Source organism: Lepisosteus platostomus, chromosome 1 (assembly GCF_059453375.1).
Source record: "Lepisosteus platostomus isolate fLepPlt1 chromosome 1, fLepPlt1.hap1, whole genome shotgun sequence".
NCBI lineage: Eukaryota > Metazoa > Chordata > Actinopteri > Semionotiformes > Lepisosteidae > Lepisosteus > Lepisosteus platostomus.
In genome coordinates this window covers 36,820,459-36,828,432 of record NC_142611.1, presented here as the reverse complement: position 1 = coordinate 36,828,432, position 7,974 = coordinate 36,820,459, and the positions used below count along the sequence as shown (strand labels likewise).

Below are 7,974 nucleotides of genomic sequence, written 5' to 3'. Positions count from 1 at the left end.
TGCCACTACCTTGCTTGACAGTAGGAATGGTATTGAATGAGTGATGCACTGTGTTTAGTTTGTGTATTTGATTTGTATGATTTGTATTTACACCAAAAACCCATACCCATACAAACTACAAACTATTTCAAAGTGGCTTCAGTCTCAAGAGGCATGTCTGACCAGTTGCCTCCTTGCCTCACTGTTCAGTTTGCAGAAACAGTCTGATCTATGCAGTGTCTGTGTGCCTTTTACTTCTTATTGATTAACATTGTCATGGTCAAAGAGATATTAGGATCATTGAAATGTTTTATGCCCTCTTGATTGTTGGCTTTAAAGAACTTCCACCTTAAGTGGTTTGAAAGCTCCTTGCTCTTCATCGTTGACCTTTTGATTATTATGTACATGCAGTAGAAAGACCACTTAACTGGCCTGTTAAAGTAATTTTATGCACTTAAATTAATTCAAACACAGGTTTGAATGCTTATGCAAATATTCCTTTTCCATGTTTCTTTCACTACCTATTGCTTTTTTTGTTTTTTACTTTGAAAGTATGGAATAGGTTGTGAATATATCAATTATTTTGTGAAGTAAACTAGTATGTTGAAATACCTTAAATATAGAATAATATCTTAAAAAGAGCAAATTTCTGTAGAAGAATTCTGGAAAACTGGTTTTCAAGCAATTGTATTTAACATTTTGACTGCATTTTCAAATACAAGAAAAACTCTTATTGCATAATTGTCTGACTAGGTTCTTTTCTGCTTTTTTACATATTGTAAATGAGGATTCTCATCATCCTTCACTCTCTAGTCACTATAATGAGAGTATGTTATGACCCTGATCTTTTATTTGTTTAACAGTGAAGGAGACATTTTATTTTACTGTAGGTGCCAGCAAACCTACAGCCTACAGTAAACCTCACCCTGCAGCTTTCAACTGGTTACCCACTGAAGCTAAGCAGGGTTGAGCCTGTTCAGTATCTAGATGGGAGATCTCCTGGGAAGTTATGGTTGCTGCTGGAAGTGGGTCCTTATGCCCCGGTATAGTGGCAGGGACACTATTCTGTAGTGGGTGCCGTCTTTTGGATGAGAAAGACTTCTTAATGGAATTTGTATTATTCTTTATGGTTAATTGCCCATCTGAGATTTAGCTCTCTGCATTTTATTAGCTTACAACTTTAATGTTTGCAGTATATAGATATACAGTGGTGTGAAAAACTGTTTGCCCCCTTCCTGATTTCTTATTTTTTTGCATGTTTGTCACACTGAAATGTTTCAGATCATCAAACCAATTGAAATATTAGACAAAGATAACACAAGTAAACACAAAATGCAGTTTTTAAATGAAGGTTTTTATTATAAAGGGAAAAAAAATCCAAACCTACATGGCCATGTGTGAAAAAGTGATTGCCCCCCCCCCCTGTTAAAACATAAATCAACTGTGGTTTATCACATCTTTGGAAAGCTGAGTTCAATTTCTCTAGCCACACCCAGGCCTGATTACTGCCACACCTGTTCTCAATCAAGAAATCACTTAAATAGGACCTGCCTGACAAAGTGTTGTAGACCAAAAGATCCTCAAAAGCTAGACATCATGCTGCGATCCAAAGATTTGTTCAGGAACAAATAAGAAACAGAGTAATTGAGATTTATCAGTCTGGAAAAGGTTATAAAGCCATTTCTAAAGCTTTGGGACTCCAGCGAACCACAGTGAGAGCCATTATCCACAAATGGCGAAAACATGGAACAGTGGTGAACCTTCCCAGGAGTGGCCGGCCGACCAAAATTACCCCAAGAGCGCAGCGACGACTCATCCAAGAGGTCAGAAAAAAACCCACGACAACATCCAAAGAACTGCAGGCTTCACTTGCCTCAGTTAAGGTCAGTGTTCATGACTCCACCATAAGAAAGAGACTGGGCAAAAATGGCCTGCATGGCAGAGTTCCAAGACGAAAACCACTGCTGAGCAAAAAGAACATAAAGGCTTGTCTCAGTTTTGCCAGAAAACATCTTGATGATCCCCAAGACTTTTAGGAAAATACTCTGTGGACTGACAAGACAAAAGTTGAACTTTGTGGAAGGTGTGTGTCCCATTACATCTGGCGTAAAAGTAACAGCATTTCAGAAAAGGAACATCATACCAACAGTAAAATATGGTGGTGGTAGTGTGATGGTCTGGGGCTGTTTTGCTGCTTCAGGACCTGGAAGACTTGCTTTGGTAAATGGAACCATGAATTCTGCTGTCTACCAAAAAATCCTGAAGGAGAATGTCCGGCCATCTGTTCGTGACCTCAAGCTGAAGCGCACTTGGGTTCTGCAGCAGGACAATGATCCAAAACACACCAGCAAGTCTACCTCTGAATGGCTTAAGAAAAACAAAATGAAGACTTTGGAGTGGCCTAGTCAAAGTCCTGACCTAAATCCGATTAAGATGTTGTGTCATGACCTTAAAAAAGTGGTTAAGGCTCGAAAACCCTCCAATGTGGCTGAATTACAACAATTCTGCAAAGATGAGTGGGCCAAAATTCCTCCACAGCGCTGTAAAAGACTCATTGCCAGTTATCGCAAATGCTTGATTGCAGTTGTTGCTGCTAAGGGTGGCCCAACCAGTTATTAGGTTTAGGGGGCAATCACTTTTTCACACAGGGCCATGTAGGTTTGGATTGTTTTTTCCCTTAATAATAAAAACCTTCATTTAAAAACTGCATTTTGTGTTTACTTGTGTTATCTTTGTCTAATATTTCAATTTGATTGATGATCTGAAACATTTCAGTATGACAAACATGCAAACAAATAAGACATCAGGAAGGGGGAAAACACTTTTTCAGACCACTGTATAACAAAAATTGTGAACACAAAAGAGGTCCCAGGGCTTAAATATGAAGATGTCTGAAACAGATGCAAAGTTTTAAGAAACAATTTATTTAAAATGGGTCTCTTAACTTAATTGTATTATATTACATAAAGCCTTGGTTGTCATTACTTATACCACACACACAATACACCCATTTGGAAGAAATCAAAGGCTAAATATACTTATATTACAGTTTTTCTAAATTGCTTACACACAATTCTCTGAACTATTCACCAAGATCACAAAAGCATTGACACTGTTGCCAATACAAAATGCAATATCTGCAAAATCTAACACAAATAGGGAAAAAACAAATACTGGCTGAAAAGCTACATACACAGTCCTCAAAACCAAACTATCAGGTCGGAATGCCACACAATTATGTCATATAAGTAACTCTCACAAAGCAACAATAAAACAAAGTATGTCAAGAAAAAATTGTCTGATCAAAAGGGGAAATGCATGTAGGGTGGCAATAAATTGAACAAAACCATTTGGAAAAAATCTCACTGTAATGAATGTTCAGACATTCAGTTCATTCACGTTCAGTTCATTTTTACACAAATTACAGTAAAATGCACAACATGCTTTCTGTAAATGTGTAAATGAAGAAAAACACAGTAACTGCCAAACAAAACTACTGTATGAAAGCAAAAACAAATCCTGCATTCAGAAACTGTCCTGTCTGTCTTGTGGATTTGGCCACAGGTTTTCATCTATATCACAGTTGATGTTTTCCCTGGCCAAGCAGTGGGCAAAAAAATCTCCTAGTATGACGAATCCATGCTTGGTAAGCATGTGCGCAAACGTCACAGGTTTCTTCCATTGCCTGGAGTAGACTGACTTGCTCATAAGGCTTATGGTCGTAAAGCTTCCATCTCCATGCAGAAAAATGGATTTTGGAATGGAGAATATGGTGGAAGGAAGACAACCTGGATTTGAGGGTGGTTGGTGAACCATTCCCTGACAACTTCTGCACAGTGGAAGCTTACATTGTCCCAAATGACAAAATACATGTAAGTGATGTCTGGGGCCCTGAGTTGGAACAATCAGTCATGCAGTGCATCAAGGAGGAATGCCAGCAGATGTGTTGTGAGGCCCAAGAGTTACATGCTGACGGACAACCTCTTGTTGACTGATTGCATCACAAAGGGTGACGTTTCTACCCCTTTGGCCTGGGACCTCCACCTTTGATCTCTGTCCTATGATGTTTCTTCCCCGTCAAAGCCTTGTAGACAGAATGAATCTTGCCTCATCAACATAGATTAACTCATTTGGGGCAGCATTTGCTTCAAGTTCCAAGATTCTCTGAATAAAGACATAATCATATAGGTACAGTGATGAAGATATTGTGCATTTCTCTTACAGTACTGTATACTGTTTACACTACTACACCTACACCTACACCTTTGTACAAGACAAGTGCACACTACTCTACTACCGTATGGAGATTCATAGCTTACCTGCACCTATAAATAGCCCATCTCTTTCACACGATCACTGTTTCTCTCAAATGCACATGATATATTTGCTTCATAGACATCCGCATGCGATCTCTCTTCTCAGCACGCAATCAGTGGTGGATATGGATACACGGTCTATGTTGTGAAACATTCCATTGTCCTCTAGTATATAGCGTTGGATTTATTTGAGTCTTAAGGCATTATTCGCCAACACCATGTTCACTATTTCAGCCTCTTGTTCTGGGGTAAGCAGATGGTTTCATCCACCAGCCGCTGCTCTTCTCTGAATTCTGCATACAAACTACACTAAGTCATGCTCAAACATGTTGTCATCTTGCTGCTATGAGAGCCAAATATCCTGCAAGTTAATTTAAATTGTTACCCACTCACTTGTTCTCAGTCCTAATGGTTCGGATGATTCCAGCTGATTCCAGTGAACTGGTTCAGATTGGGTTGCACTCTCTGTCCTGTTTCCCGCATACTCATTCCATGGTTGATTACATTATCAATTAGAAAGGCTCTTATTTCATTTGAAATTTGTTATCTTCCTCTTCCTCTATTTCTTCCCCTACCTCTTGCTCTACATGCTCTTTGTTGCTCCATTGTTTTCTGTACTGACCACTTCTGTAACCTTTTTATATTGGAGAACTCAGTCAAAATATTTGACTGATTGTGTTTATTCAGGTGAAGACTGTTGTAGTTTATTGTCACTCTGAGTGTTACCGGATGATTCACGTATAAGTAGTGAAGAAACATTAAAATGTCGGAGTCCGGATGTTGGTGAAAGAAGAGTTGTTTATTCAGATGCATACAGGAAAGCAGCTTGCAGAAGCTACTCTCTCCGAAAGGCGTTGCTTAGTGCTTTTATACAGAGTAACAGACAAACTTCCTACTTTTAACATAGATTACCTAATCCCTAAAATGAACCATTAGTTTTCAGTCAAGCTCGGGTAGAGGAAAACAACTCCTTATTAGGATTTTAATTATTGCTTACATTCGCAAAACAAGACATTTAGACTTCCCTTTTTACTACATTTAAGACATGAGCTGTATTTTTCCACTGACCTTTAGATGCCCCATGGTATGTTTCCACTTGCCAGGGTTATAAGTAGTTAGGAAGCTAAAAGATTAGCACTTTGTTAGCTTTTATAAAATTTATAACATTCCTTTAGTAGTAATGGCCCAAGTGTTCTTACAATGACTATTGTGCTTATACAATGAGGATTGTGGTTAACATAAGTCAACCTGAATTGTTGAAACAAGTAGAATGTGTGTTCAGTGCAGAGCTGGTGCATTGTTCCGGGAATTTTGTATTGAGTCAGATCACTCTGTGTGTTCATTTGGTCACAGTGCTTAAGCAACTGGGAAAAACTGTAATTCTGGAGGTGATGTGCACAACTTTTTAACTGGGAAAATACATGTGATGATTGGTCAAGAGGTCACCAGGTGGATTGGCTTTCCATGCCCTGCAGGACCCTAATTGGTTTGTCTCCTTGTTGAATGAGTGACCATGCCGTGTGACTTTTAGTTTTATGTCCAGATGTGCCTAAGGCTATCTGCTTGACATTGTTGTGCCAGAAAAGAGGCCATCAGCTGAGAGTTTGTGTGTTGAAAGTAATCTTTATTTCACATGCATATGGGAGTCTTGCGGGACACAAGACTTAAAAGACACTGCTTACAGCGCTCTTTTATACAGTGAAACAAACGATACAAGGTACACTCTCACATGACTCTCTACTTGCATTGTGGCTATATATGGTCATTCTAAAATGTTGACCAGTACATATATATTCTTTACTGCCAAGTTGTGTGACAAGCAGTCCCTTCTGCTGAATACACCATTTGCTCCAGGAGAGGTCACTCGGTCATTTCCCTGAGAACTTTGCCAGCTATGAGTAAAGAAATTATGTGGCTACAGATGCAGCCATTCAAAATAGGTGGGGTATTTTGCGGTATACCCCGGTGGGCGTCGCATCAAAACGCAATTTCACGCAGTATCATGCGGTGTATCGCGTCATTTGACGTCATACCGGAAAGTATCCAGAATCACCTTGTAAAACTGCCAGGAGGAGCCAATAAAGCTTAACCTCTCATGAACAGCATTTGAGCTTTTAAATTTAAACTGTGTATTACAGCATGTTAATCATCAGTCATTAAAAAGTTGGTATATTTTATGAAAGCAAGATTGCTCAGTTGGGCAAAAGTACACAACCTACTTTTATCATAAATCTTTTAATTATGCAGAAATATTTTATACATCAAAGCCTTTACCGAAGATATTACTCATATTATTAATAATGAATGACCTTGGACAAGCTGTAAACTCAAAGTATTACGCTGGTCCACATTATTTGTAACCTTCATTTTAAATGAAGACTTTATTTTTTCATCGACAAAAAGTAACAACACAGCATTTCGTTGATCTAACTAACAAGAACGGGACATTAGCTAGACAATATGATAAACGAATAAATTACTTTTTTTGTTTATTTCTTTAGCACATTTATTTGAACATTTCCATTGATGGTACAAGCACTGAAAAACTGTCCAATCCCTAGTTCGTCTGGCAATTTCTTTTAGTATAACAGACATAAAAACTCCCTTGCTTTTAACAGAGCGTTAAAATTTTCTAACAACGAAAATTATTTAAAATGCGACACTTATCATTCAAACAGAGCTCAAAATATCACAAGGATCCTCATGAGCACAACAAAGACTGTTTTAAAAGATACTTGCTCCAGATACATGAGAATCCAAGCTTTTTTATCTTTGTCTTTAAAATGTATCACACAGTAATATTTCAGGGGCATCCATATACCAGAGATTATGGTACCGCTTCAGAAGGGTGTCAGCCAGTCAGATTCCAGGACCGGAATTATCTGTTTTATAATCGAGAATATGTAAGCACGTATCTAAATAAATTAATCATGATATTAATTTAAGGATCTAAATTTCTAAATCTATGTATCTATATAGCTGGTAGTATTACTGTATTTCACTTTCTTTGTAAACACGTTTTGTTAACACCCGAATCACAGGTGGATTCTGTTTTTTGGTCTGTTATGGTCTGTAGCTCAAATCCTGCTTAACTAAAAATTAGACACGAGAAGAGTATTATTGGACAATGTTGTGAGGCTCTGTAAACTGAAATTATAGAGGAGACAGGTTGTGTATCGCTTCTTTTGACACTTGTAAAAAAAATCATTCCAATGTTAATGCGACACGGAAGATAATGTGGTGTATTGGTCGTTAGTGAAAAGATTTAATCATTTAATCTCTTTACTGTGCACATTTTAATCCGCTAAGTATTGAATATTTATATGGAATTTTAACACTAAAGGGAAATTTTAGTAGCTAAGAATAAAACGCAGAGGAGCATAACGAAGGTCATAAAGGTCATAAACGATATTAATTTAGGAACATAAACATATTATGTAAACTGTATGTTTCTGTTATTGGTATTTTAAAGAAAAAATACACACCAATACTCAATTTCTCCTAAAGTATATTGACATTTTTTATATTTCAAAATAACACGTTTGTACTGTATGTACAGTACACATCGGTACCGCAGGTTGAACTGTAGGGCGCAAATCCACTCGAACCCAAAAGCCCAACATATTAATGTGCATTCGCCTGATGCTGCATGGTTTTCATCACTCTCTGCGGGAGTGCT

General features: G+C 37.9%; 1 pseudogene; it reads right to left on the bottom strand.

Annotated features, from left to right (window-relative positions):
- Positions 1-3,692: 3,692 nt before the first annotated feature.
- Positions 3,693-4,829, bottom strand: LOC148677907 (uncharacterized; annotated as a pseudogene).
- Between the last annotated feature and the right edge of the window lie 3,145 nt (positions 4,830-7,974).